The 12176-nt window shown below is 31.5% G+C and overlaps 1 long non-coding RNA gene across 1 annotated transcript; it reads right to left on the bottom strand.

Moving 5' to 3' along the window:
- Positions 1-6138: 6138 nt before the first annotated feature.
- LOC134683978 (uncharacterized) lies at positions 6139-9569 on the bottom strand. The gene is made up of 3 exons (XR_010101131.1): positions 9427-9569; positions 7164-7234; positions 6139-6277 (listed from the first exon to the last, which is right to left on the bottom strand). It is a non-coding gene; the product is annotated as an uncharacterized LOC134683978 (long non-coding RNA).
- Between the last annotated feature and the right edge of the window lie 2607 nt (positions 9570-12176).

The raw sequence follows: 12176 nt of genomic DNA, 5'->3' as shown, positions 1-12176 counted from the left end.
GCTCTTTCATAAAATAGTGATTTTTTTTAGTGTTCTATCGAACTTTCGAAAAAAAAAAACCATTTAGACAAAAAAAAAATTGTTGGAAAAATCTTACAGCAAGTGATTCTTAATAGCTATAAGATACATTTTTCTTTAACAATACAACTTTTAAATCTTACGGGAAACTATTCCAAGCTTTCACTGTAACCTCGCTCTAACTTATCCTCATCCCTCCCCCACCCCCCACCCCCCCAAAAAAAAAACCCCACACCAAACAAACAAACCCGCAATACTATTATCATTCTTATAGTCAGCACTCAATTGTTCACAAACAAATGTGTTTTAAGCTGCTAAAGACATGATTCAAACGCTCAGAAAGTCCTTTGTTCTATATTTTTGCTCTCCATTTTTATGCAAAACCTTTTACGTTTTTATTTTATGGTTATTGTGGAAGGTCGTACGATGACGTATGGTTGTTAACACATACTTCCTTTGGATTTCTTATGGAAATTTGTCCATTGACAACAAACATACCACATCATCTACTTTATATAAGTATTGTATAAATTACAACGTATTTTGGTGATCTTGCAAAATGATTGTAATCCCGAAAATCTAAACATATTTTCTTATCTTAAAAGGGGGCAAGAAGGGTTCCATTCACAGGCCTATAAGTAAGATTACAGTTAGTTTTTTTTTTTTTTTTTAAAATAGGGGTATTTTTTCTCTCATAATAACAGTAAACAGGTTCACAACAATGTCAATGTCAAGAAAGCAGACAACAGCTAATAAGTCAATAACAGTACAGCATCAATGATCTTTAATATATGCCACTTTTAACTAAATTATAAAAGCACAGAACCAGAACATAGGAGCACAGAACCAGGACCGTTTTTCTTATCACCAGCACAGCGTCAGGACAATTCCGTTTACGAACTTGCACGAGTTTTGCAATATAATATTGTTGTAATATACTTTGCATGGTACTTATGACACATCAGAGAAAAATTAAGCAACAAAACATTCGTTTTATTGCCGTTCTGATACAATATAAACAAACCCACCAGCACAGAATCAGGACCCACCAGCACCCGTCAGGACCAAATCACCAGCACAGTACGTTCTCTCGCAGGACAACCGTACCCACCGTGTAATTGCAAAATTTAAAAAAATGTCCCCATGTTATTTTCATTTGTGTTGTTATTATAAAATAAAAGCTATATATCCTATTCACCGTAATGACATTCAATTTAAAAATTGCATGTAATGCACCAATACAATAATAAACTTTGGACAGCTATATATATTAGTAATCAAACTCCTTATTGAATACAATACATGTATTCAGAGGTATGATGGCGCGTGCCATCTTTCTCATATACGTAAATGAAATAAAAAAAAAATTGGCAAATAAGGATGAAATTTGAGAAAACTTTTTATTGTCAATTCTAAAAATCTTATTATTATTCCGACAAATAAGATATAATGTTTTTGTTTGATGGGATAATAAGACATTACATGACTTTTTAACTAGGTGTTAAGATGATAACAAATAAAGAAAACAATCACACATGACGCTTTTCGACATTTTTATTTTAACGTGTAATACAGAGTTTCCATAATTATCCTCTTTTTTTGTAATACATAATACATACATTATATCTATTCGAATTACGGCTTTGTAAAAAGAATATTTAATTTCCTTTTCCTTTCTGTGTGCTTTGCAAAGGCAAGTGATCAAGTTAATCTGTTTGACCTATGGTGGGTAAAAACTGGTTTTATACCTACTAGTAGGTACACCTCCAATACGTACAACAGTTTTTTAAAGTTCCGTTATATTGAAAAATCGGATGAGCAACCAAAACAAAATAATAGGAATTATGCAGTCGCTGTAAACGAACAGTATCATTTTACATAAATAAGGCCGTTAGTTTTCTCGTTTGAAATGTTTTACATTGTCTTATCGGGGCCTTTTATAGCTGACTATATGCGGTATGGGCTTTGCTCATTGTTGAAAGCCGTACGGTAACCTATAATTGTAAATGTTTGTGTCATTTTGGTCTTTTGTGGATAGTTGTCTCATTGGCAATCATACCACATCTTCTTTTTTTATATAGTAATAATAATAACGAAATATTTCCATAACGGAACTAAAACAATTGTCAAATTAGGAACAGTGTTGTAACACCGGATTGTTAAAAAAAACATTGTTTATTACTTCGAAGCCTTCTAACGTTTTTGTATGCAACACGTTCTTATAGTCTATATAAGTAAATTGAAGGAATTTTAAGAGTTCGATCATTACTTTTGGACTCTGCTTAAATATATCTTTCTCAGGAATTTTTGTATGTACATGTATTGTTAAAAAAGGAACATGCCACACCAAGATAAATTATGCTCTTGTTTTAAAAAAAAACCTGCCAAATAGAAAACAAATGATTAATATCATAGTTATTTTTGTAATTTGCTTATGCAGAACTAGCAAATGAACGGATTAATACTAACGCAACTAGGAAATAAATTAAAGTTATAAATCAACATTTGAGCAATGGCCTGCCTACAATTTTAGTACAACATTTTTAATGTGAAAAAGTATAAAAAGTATAGAAAAACAAAAGAACTATGTGGCTGTTTTTCCTCGGAAATGGGTGCATCGGGGGGGGGGGGGGGGGGGGGGTTGATAAACGGGAACGCCTCGCTTTTATATGCTTATTCATCTATTTCTAATAGGAAACCCTATCATTACAAAGAAACCGTGTAATTTACTTATGCAAACTAACAAAAAAACGGATTTAAACGTAACAACTAACTTATATACCTCAATTATATTAAATTTGGAGAGTGCCAATTAAGCAATGTCTCGGTTAAAATTCTTGAGGTATATTCATAATGTGAAAAAGTATAGAAACGAAATTAGAAGCAATCGCGGTCACGTGACCATGAAAATTCTTAAAAATAAAAATGAGACAAACCTCATTGTAATTCAATAAATACCACTGTCGTGATAAAAATTTATTGATCCAATTATTCTATGCTATACACAGTTTCAACTCGTCAAAAACTTGCGCATCATCTCAAGGTACTTTATTCTTTATTCTATCTTCAAACATGAAGTTTGTGTGAAAATTGTCAAGTCTCCTGAACTAAAAATGATGGGCTGAATTTAAATTTAATAAAGCATCTCATTGAGACAAACACTCGATATGAATATATTGCCTATAGAATTTTAAATACACAGACGTCAAATTATTTTCAACACGAGGCGGGTTTTCTTTTTTTGCCCATTTGGGCAAGTTATTATTTCTCTTTGATATCACGAGTCAAAAGCAAAAACCCAGCAAAATTAATTAAAGGGAATTTACTTTACAAAAAGGAAAAATAATAATAAATGAAATTCGATTAACAACTACGTTATTATGAAATTAGGAAGAAATACTCCCTTACTTTTCAGAGAAGGATTAGATGTAAAAAATTGAAGTCAAAATATGAGTAAAAATTAAGAAACGTAGATCTAAACTTTTTTTTGAGCTATATTGATATAAATCAGCAGATGACATTTTTTTTGTAATTTTTATATGGTTTATGGGATCACTACCTGTCGAATTTCTTTTTACACACTTCTAATAATGTTATATGCAAAAACATAGTTAGGACTCTGAACCGCGATGGTATTCCAAACCGCGATGGTCACGCTGAGATGCGATGGTTTGACGCCGAATAGCGTTTTTGATCACGCTGAAGTGTGATGGTGGCGTTGTGACGCTATCTTGTTTATAATTACGCCAAAATGCGATGGTGGTAACGCTGAGGTGCGATGGTTTACTCAAACTACATTTTCAATGTTTTTTACCTAAGACCTTCTATACAAACAGCAGTTGGCTATATAGTTATGAAGAATACTTCGTAAATTTTGAAAAATATCGCTTAAACGTCACGTGACATCAGCGACGACCCAATTCTGTCTGCAATGCAAATGTCTATTGACATTGTTATAATCGACCAGTCCCTAGAAAGTCTCTGTCTTCATGTCGATGTAGAAGTCAATGTGTATGCTAGAAGCAGTCTTTCAAGTTTTAAGATAATAAGAGGTTTATAAACTTCAAATACTTAGAAATACGGGGAAGATTGGTGGAAAGAGTTAACCTTCTGTTGAGAATTTTTTTTCGCAATCCACAAAAGGGCTCTTTTTCACGTAGGATGGAGCGTGATATTCTCTTAAACATGTGGGTCCGTATATAGATTCTTAGTATCATAATATAACGGTGAACGAGAAACTAATGAGAGAAACGAAGAAAAGATAAAATATTATAAATAATGCAGAATTATGTCCAAATTTAAGAAATTAAGGATGACGATCTCTCACTTAGTATGCAACCTTAGATAATAATGAATATTAATTTGTATTTTAAATATTAAAAATCCACTTTTATGATAATTGCACGCATTTAGCTTTTAAACTAGCAATCATGCGTCAAATAGACCACTGCGGTGTAGACCATCGCATCATAGCGTCCCCATCGTACCTCCGAGTCCTACTCATATTCTATACAATTTGAATAATACAGACTATTTTTTTTTAATCAAACATTACAGTTCTGACTAGAAAACATCCTACAGAAAAAGAATAAGTTTACTAAAAATGTTGACAGAAATTCTGTGAAAATTAATATTATTAATTTATTTCATTACTTGAATCTAACACAACGTATGCGTTATGTTTTTGTCACATATTCGTTTAAATAACCACGTTGAATATACAGGGCCTTCGAGTACTTTTTAATTTCTATATAGGCCACTTTTTACATTTTCAATTGTTATATTATTATTATTAAAAGAATCATATCAATTAAAAAATGATTAATTTGAAAACAAAAATATTAGCAAGATAAAATTTATAATACAAATAAATATAAAAAATACAGGGTGTTAGTTCCATCGGAAACCAACATTCCCTACCAACAGTTCACATTGTGGTGAATATCAAGTGACCAACAAATGGTGTAAATATCAAACTGTCTTATACACAGGGAAAAGTGCCACGCATGTTTTACGTATATTCTACATGTGTAAAACATGTGTTTGGTAACGCATGGGAAACATCTTTTTCCTACCACACATGTAAAACGCATGTTTTAAACATGCGTTATTCATGCGTTTTACGCATGAATAATACATGTTATGTAAAACACATGTTAAAAACATGCGTTATTCGTGCGTTTTACACATGAAAAATATAAGTAATGTTAAACGCATGTTTCAAAATCATGCGTTAAGCATGTGTTGTAAGAAACATGTGTATAATATGCGTTTTAAATGATGCGTATAACATGTGTGAAACAAACATGCGTATAATGCATATATTTCAAATCATCCATAAAACCTTTGTCAAGTTAGCTAGTTCACATTCCATATGTTCCACAAAACCAAGACGACTTCTGTTTACTTTTGAAGGCTGTTCCCTAGACATAATTGCTTTAATCAGTTTAATTTGGACTCTGTTGGGTAGTTGTCCAAATGGCAGACATACAACATCTTTTTATGTTATTTTGACCACAAATCTCCTTTCAACAAGCAACATCAGTATCATATTACAGACAAGACTTCACTTTTCATTAGCTCTGTTTGAATACACCAATAAACAAAAGAAATGTCTGTAACACGATTTTCATGTTTCTAAAACCTTTATCAAGTACATTTGACACTAAGATGTTTGAAAAGACAATGATATGAAATATTTGATGGAATAAAAACCTACAATCTTTGGTCTCTGTAGTTTCATTGGCAGTAATACCACAACTCTTTTATACAGAGGTCAAAATTATCTTAAATAAATTTTGTGGAATGTTGTACATGTATTTGACAATTTTTGTTAAAATGTTACTCATGGTTAAACTATAACGTACACATTTGTTGACTTATGCATATAATACATGTAATATGAAAAGGAAAACCCAAAAAGTGTATTAATGGTTCCTTTAGCATCAATTTAAATACAATTTTGAAGTTGTGTCCCTTGCATGTTAAATGATCTGAGATTGTATAATTGTTTTTAAACATATTAAATGAAAAAGCCAATAAATCTGCTTAAGAATATATTGATATTTTTTCTCTCTGTTGTCTATTTGTTGCAGAATATAAATTTGAAAAAAACTTGGATTTTGATTTCACTCTACTTTTTTTTACAGCATTCTCAAAACGTTACAATCAACTTTTTATGTTTTTGTTGTTGACATAATAACATTATCAATTGAATGTTCTTTCTTCTAAATGTCACTCTTCTTGACATTGTCTTTATCTGAAAAGAAAACAATAATATTCATAATCATACATTTAAACTTAATTTGATTTATTCCCATATACTGTAAGTTGTTAGTTTTAAACATAATGAAATAACCTCAGTGACTTAAAACATGCTTTTCTGTCTCATTTTTGTCTCTTGTGGAGAGTTGTCTCATTGGCAGTAATACCACATCTACTTTTTTTTATATTTTTCTCCTTTTGATATAACATATTTGAATAAAACTGGAAAGTATTTTATAAATATAAATATTTGTTTTGCTATCAGTAAATTAAAACCAAACTAAATATTATTGTTATACACATATGTATGTTTACCAGTTTTACAAACTGTTGATACCTATATTTTAGCATTGTACAAGATCATGTTCTTATCCTATGACTAATGGCGGTATATTCACTAAATCCATTAGATGTGTACTGATTGATATTGAAGTCTCAGACACATGATTTTTGGTTTTACATTTGGCATGAGTTTTGCTTATTTTAAATTCTTCTTCAATGGTCTCTGGTAATGCTGGTGGAGAGTAATGACTCATTGGCAGTTGGCAATCATACCACATCTTCTTATTTTTATATTAAAAAATTGTAGCTAAAAATTGGGCACAATGAATATTTGTAATAAAAACAATCTATTGCAATACAAAACGTAACCACAACTGATCTTTTTACTTACAAAATCGAACAGTTTTTAAAGTGTTATTACCATAAGATGTTAGTTGAAACTTTTCATTCATTTATTTATAGGTATTAAATACCCATGAAACTTTTAACAACTGCAATGTGTTAGGAAAAGCAAGGATTGCAAGGATTAAAACAATTTTTTTTTAAATCTCTCTCCAAATATTACATAATTATAAATATATATTTAAACACAAACCTACTTTTTTGGCCTACAGAAGTCCATTCTATGAAAATATCCTTTGGTTATGTATGCTTGGCTTTCCAGAAACTCCTGTAACATAAATATGAAATAAAATGAAGTTTTGGATACATTCTTTATAAGATGTAATTTTGTATTAATTATGAACATGGTAAAGGTACAAATAGTTTCAATTCACTCTCAATGACAGTGTTTTTCAATAAAGGGTTACAGCTAATTTCCTAATGCATGAAGTGCAAAATTTTGGTTAACTTGCTTGCTTTGTTTGTATATTGTGCAAACATATTAGGATAACACCCAATTGAATTCAAATATAATATATACCATGCATACAGGTTAAAATATGCCTATACATAATTTGTTTAAAGATGTCAATCTTATTCACAAAGCTTGTATAAACAATTATTCAAACAAAGTAAGCAAGCAAGCCAACCAAAGTTTTACTTTGCAAGCAGAAGGAAATCAGCTGTAATACATGCCATTTTCTCGTTTGAATTGTTTTACATTGTCTTATCAGTGTTTGGCCTTTTCTAGCTGACTATGCAGTATGGGCTTTGATCATTGTTGAAGGCCGTACAGTTACCTATAGTTGTTAATGTCCGAGTTATTTTGGTCTTTTGTGGATAGTTGTTTCATTGGCAATCATACCACATCTTCTTTTTTATATGCCGTTCATCATGTTCCTTCCTGTTAGACATCTCTAAATAAAACACTGATTCACTATAAATAGTTGGTTTATCAAAATGTCAGCTAGTCCATTTTCATTATTTTGTTTTTTAAATTAAATATGCTTAATTAATTTCACAAGAGTTTAAAGAAAATTAGTTGGGAATGTCTCCATGGGACACAGATGAAGCCCCCTCTTGCATGTGCTCTAAATGCTTTGTTTTCAGAGATATACTTTTTTTGTAAGCCAAAATCTATATTTTACCCCAATGTTCAATTTTCCATACAAGGCGGGTTAAATTACAATAGCTGTATTTTGACCTAATGGTCAATTTTCCATAAGGTTCAAAATACCATATATGGGCCATCTTGCAATTGTACGAGTTTTTTTTTTTTTGCTGTGTATTTACTAATGTTGATTCATTGATACATACCCCTTATAATTTATCAGTTGTTTCTCTACTGCATTTTATCCTTTTTTATAAATTCTCCTTACTATTTGTAACAGCAGTGAATCCCAAACTCTGTCTCACTAGCAAATCTCAGATAAAAAGCAGTTCAGAAAGAAAGAACTTTCAAGAGAATTTAGTTGAATGTTTAGTAGAAAAGTTCAAATTTCTGTTAGGTCAGACAAACACTTAAACAGTTTGGCACAGACTGTCAGCTGATTGTAACAGCAAAGTAACCTTAATATATATATAGTAATAAGTTTCAGCATAAATAATGTATTGAAAGCAAGTTGTCTTACAAAGTTCATATTCAATACAGTAAGTCTCGCAAAGAGCAAAAAAACGAAAGGCCACAAATAATTTCACCCCATGTCAGATTTGCTCTAAATGCTTTGGTTTTTGAGTTATAAGCCAAAAACTGCATTTTACCCCTATGTTCTATTCTTAGCCATGGCGGCCATCTTGGTTAGTTGGCCAGGTCAAGGGACACATTTTTAAACTAGATACCCCAATGATGATTGTGGCCAAATTTGGATTAATTTTGCCAAGTTGTTTCAGAAGAGAAGATTTTTGTAAAAGATATAAACTCAGATTTACGAAAAATGGTTAAAAATTGACTAAGAAGGGCAATGACTCATGTTGACTTATTTGTGAACTTTACTTTGCTGAACATTATTGCTTCTTACAGTTTATCTCTATCTGTAATAATATTCAAGATAATAACCAAAAACAGCAAAATTTCCTTAAAATTACCAATTCAGGGGCAGCAACATAACAACAGGTTGTTTGATTCATCTGGAAATTTCAGAACAAACAGATCTTAACCTGGTTACAATTTTACTCCATGTCAGATTTGCTTTAAATGCTTTGGTTTTTGAGTTATAAGCCAAGAACTGCATTTTACTTCTATGTTCTATTTTTAGCCATGGCAGCCATCTTGGTTAATTGGCCAGGTCACCGGACACATTCTTAAACTAGATACCCCAATGATGATTGTGGCCAAGTTAGGTTTAATTTGGCTCAGTAGTTTCAGAGGAGAAGATTTTTGTAAAAGTTAACGATGACGGACGCAAAGTGATGGGAAAAGCTCACTTGGCCCTTCGTGCCAGGTGAGCTAAAAATCTTGCACCATACAAAAAATATACTTACAATTGCTGAATTTTACTTGAAACATTTACCAGGCGTCTTCCCTTGCCATTTTCTTCACCATTTGTGGAATTTTTTAAACATCCATGTACATGTACCTTCCTGCATGATATAGGGGAGGTCAAATTTGATAACTAGCACTAGCCTAAAGGATAAAAAGAAATCCATTTCATAAAAATCTTACAGAAACTATTTTCATATTAATTTACAATTACAGTGTTCATGTGAAAGCCAAAATGAAGTTCATAGATATAAGAAGATGTGGTATGAGTGCCAATGAGATTACTCTTCATCCAAGTCACAATTTATAAAACAAGTAAAAGTAAACCATTAAAGGTCAAAGTACAGTCTTCAACATAGAGCTTTTTATAAATTTATAAAATCTGGTAACTCAAAAACCAAATATCTACAATTATAAAAATTGTAAGGGATCTCATGTCAGAAGAAATAAACAATTCACCAAATTTTTTGTAAGGAAAAAGAAAACATTCTTGAGTTATTGACCGAAAACTGGAAAATCAACCTTTTTTATGGATATAAAACCTAGTAACTCAGAAACGTAAAATGTAAAATTTATAAAAATTGAAAAGGAGTTCATGTCAATAGATATTAAAAAAAATCACCAAAATTTCTTGCAAGTAGGAGAAAACATTTTTGAGTTATTGACTAAAAACTGAAGAATCATCCTTTTTTGATGAACAACCCTGCTACTCAGAAACTTAAAATATAAAATTTATAAAAATTGAAAGGGAGCTCATGTCAAATTCACCAAAGTTTTATGCAAAATGGTTATATTAAAGCATTTATGAATTCATGTCCAACATGTTGACCATGGACAGACAGACAACGGTATACCATAATACATACATGTATGTACTCCCATAAATGGGCGTATAAAAAGAAGAAACAAGAAAAACTTATGAACTTAGTAACTACACCAACAAACAAAAACAAACAAAAACTACTAAACATCAGATTCCTGACTAAGGACAGGTGACACACAACTGCAGGGGTTTTAAACGTTTAAATGGTACCAAACTTGTACCCTTATCTGAAACAATAGTGGCAATTGTAAACTAAAGTTAACACAAGGAAACAAAAATTGATCATCATCCAATGTAATCCTGAAAGATGGACCAACAGTGCCTTAAATTCTTAATGCCTACATAAGGCAGTCTGCATAAAGTCTCAGTGGCAAATATTTCAGATATCAGTATAAACAATTCATGTCAATCAAATAATTAAACTAAGAAGTGTATTTTATACTGAACTCACTATATAGGTTGAGGGAATATGTTCATGGCAGTACGGTGACCTATAATTGTTAATGTTTGTGTCATTTTGGTCTTTTGTGGATAGTTGTAATCATACCACATCTTCTTTTTCATACATATTTTGAACAGGTGTAAAAATATTTTATATATTAAAACAAACCTTATTATAATGATAAAAACTGATTGTATCAAGTGCTACAATATTATATATTATTGCAGTGAGGTTAAAATCTCTGGCATTTATTCATTATCCACAAATACTTATCTGAGAATTTTTTTCTCCATCATATACATGTATGTTATGATATTTTTCTAAGACCATCCATTAGAACTTGCAGTTGTCCTATAAAAATAGGAGATGTGATATGATTGCCAATGACAAAACATTTAAGCAGATATGATTGGCTGCGTTTGAACATCTCATTTATTATGGAGTCGAAGCTGCTTGATTTATTGTTTTTAGTGGTTGACAGGGGCTTGTTTAGTAGGCCAGACCAGCTTTTACTGTCAATAGCGATCACTAACCTACATTTTTTGTAAATGTATATATTGTTTTTTTTATATAGGATAACGAATGCCATTGACAGTAAAAGCTTGTCTGACCCACCTGTGAGGGTTTAACTGCTTCATTAATCTCTTTTTATACGATATATTTTGTGTGGTACATGTATAATGCTATTGTGTCGTTATTGCCAATTCTCTTTTTCTTGGTGGTCCTTGAAGAAAATCTACTGGTCCTCACTATCAAGTCTATTAATAAATACTAAAATTGTGTCAGTCCTATGCAACATCTTGGTGGTTAAATCCTGAGGACTGACACTTTTCGCAAACTCTGATTATACATTTCAATGGTTATAAACAGATAAAAGAGGGACGAAAGATACCAGAGTCATAAATCGAAAAATAAACTGACAACTTCATGACTAAAAATGAAAAGGACAAACCAATAGTTCACACGACACAACATAGGAAACTTAAGAATAAACAACACGAACCCCTCCAAAAACAAGGGGTGCTCGGGAAGTGTAAGCATAAATGGTCATCTGGTTCTACTTTACGGTCTTAACTTGTTTACAAAATTATGACGTCTTGAAAGGCTATTATAATTTTTTTCTTTGACGCCTGAAAAAGTAAGGCGTCAAAGAAAAAAAATATAAAAGTCTTTCAAGACGTCATAATTATTTGAACTAGGTCTTAACATAAGGCAGCAACCATTTGATTTTCGGGGGGAGGGGGGGGGGGGCTATGGGTTTTTTGGAAAAAAGTTTGTTTCCAGGTTTTGAAAATATTTGTTTTGGACCCTGAGAAAAAAAAATGTTTGTTTCACCCTCAGCTGCCACTATATGTAATGCTAAAATTGAAAGAAAAAAATTGTTTTCAGTTTGTCGCTAAAAAAATAGATTGTTCTTCGCCGAAAGGCAGAGACGTATTATATGTCTCTGCCGAAGGCGAAAAAAAAAGTTTGCACAGAAAAAAACA

The sequence above is a fragment of the Mytilus trossulus genome, chromosome 9 (genome assembly GCF_036588685.1).
Source record: "Mytilus trossulus isolate FHL-02 chromosome 9, PNRI_Mtr1.1.1.hap1, whole genome shotgun sequence".
Lineage (NCBI taxonomy): Eukaryota > Metazoa > Mollusca > Bivalvia > Mytilida > Mytilidae > Mytilus > Mytilus trossulus.
This window is presented reverse-complemented; position numbering and strand designations above follow the sequence as displayed.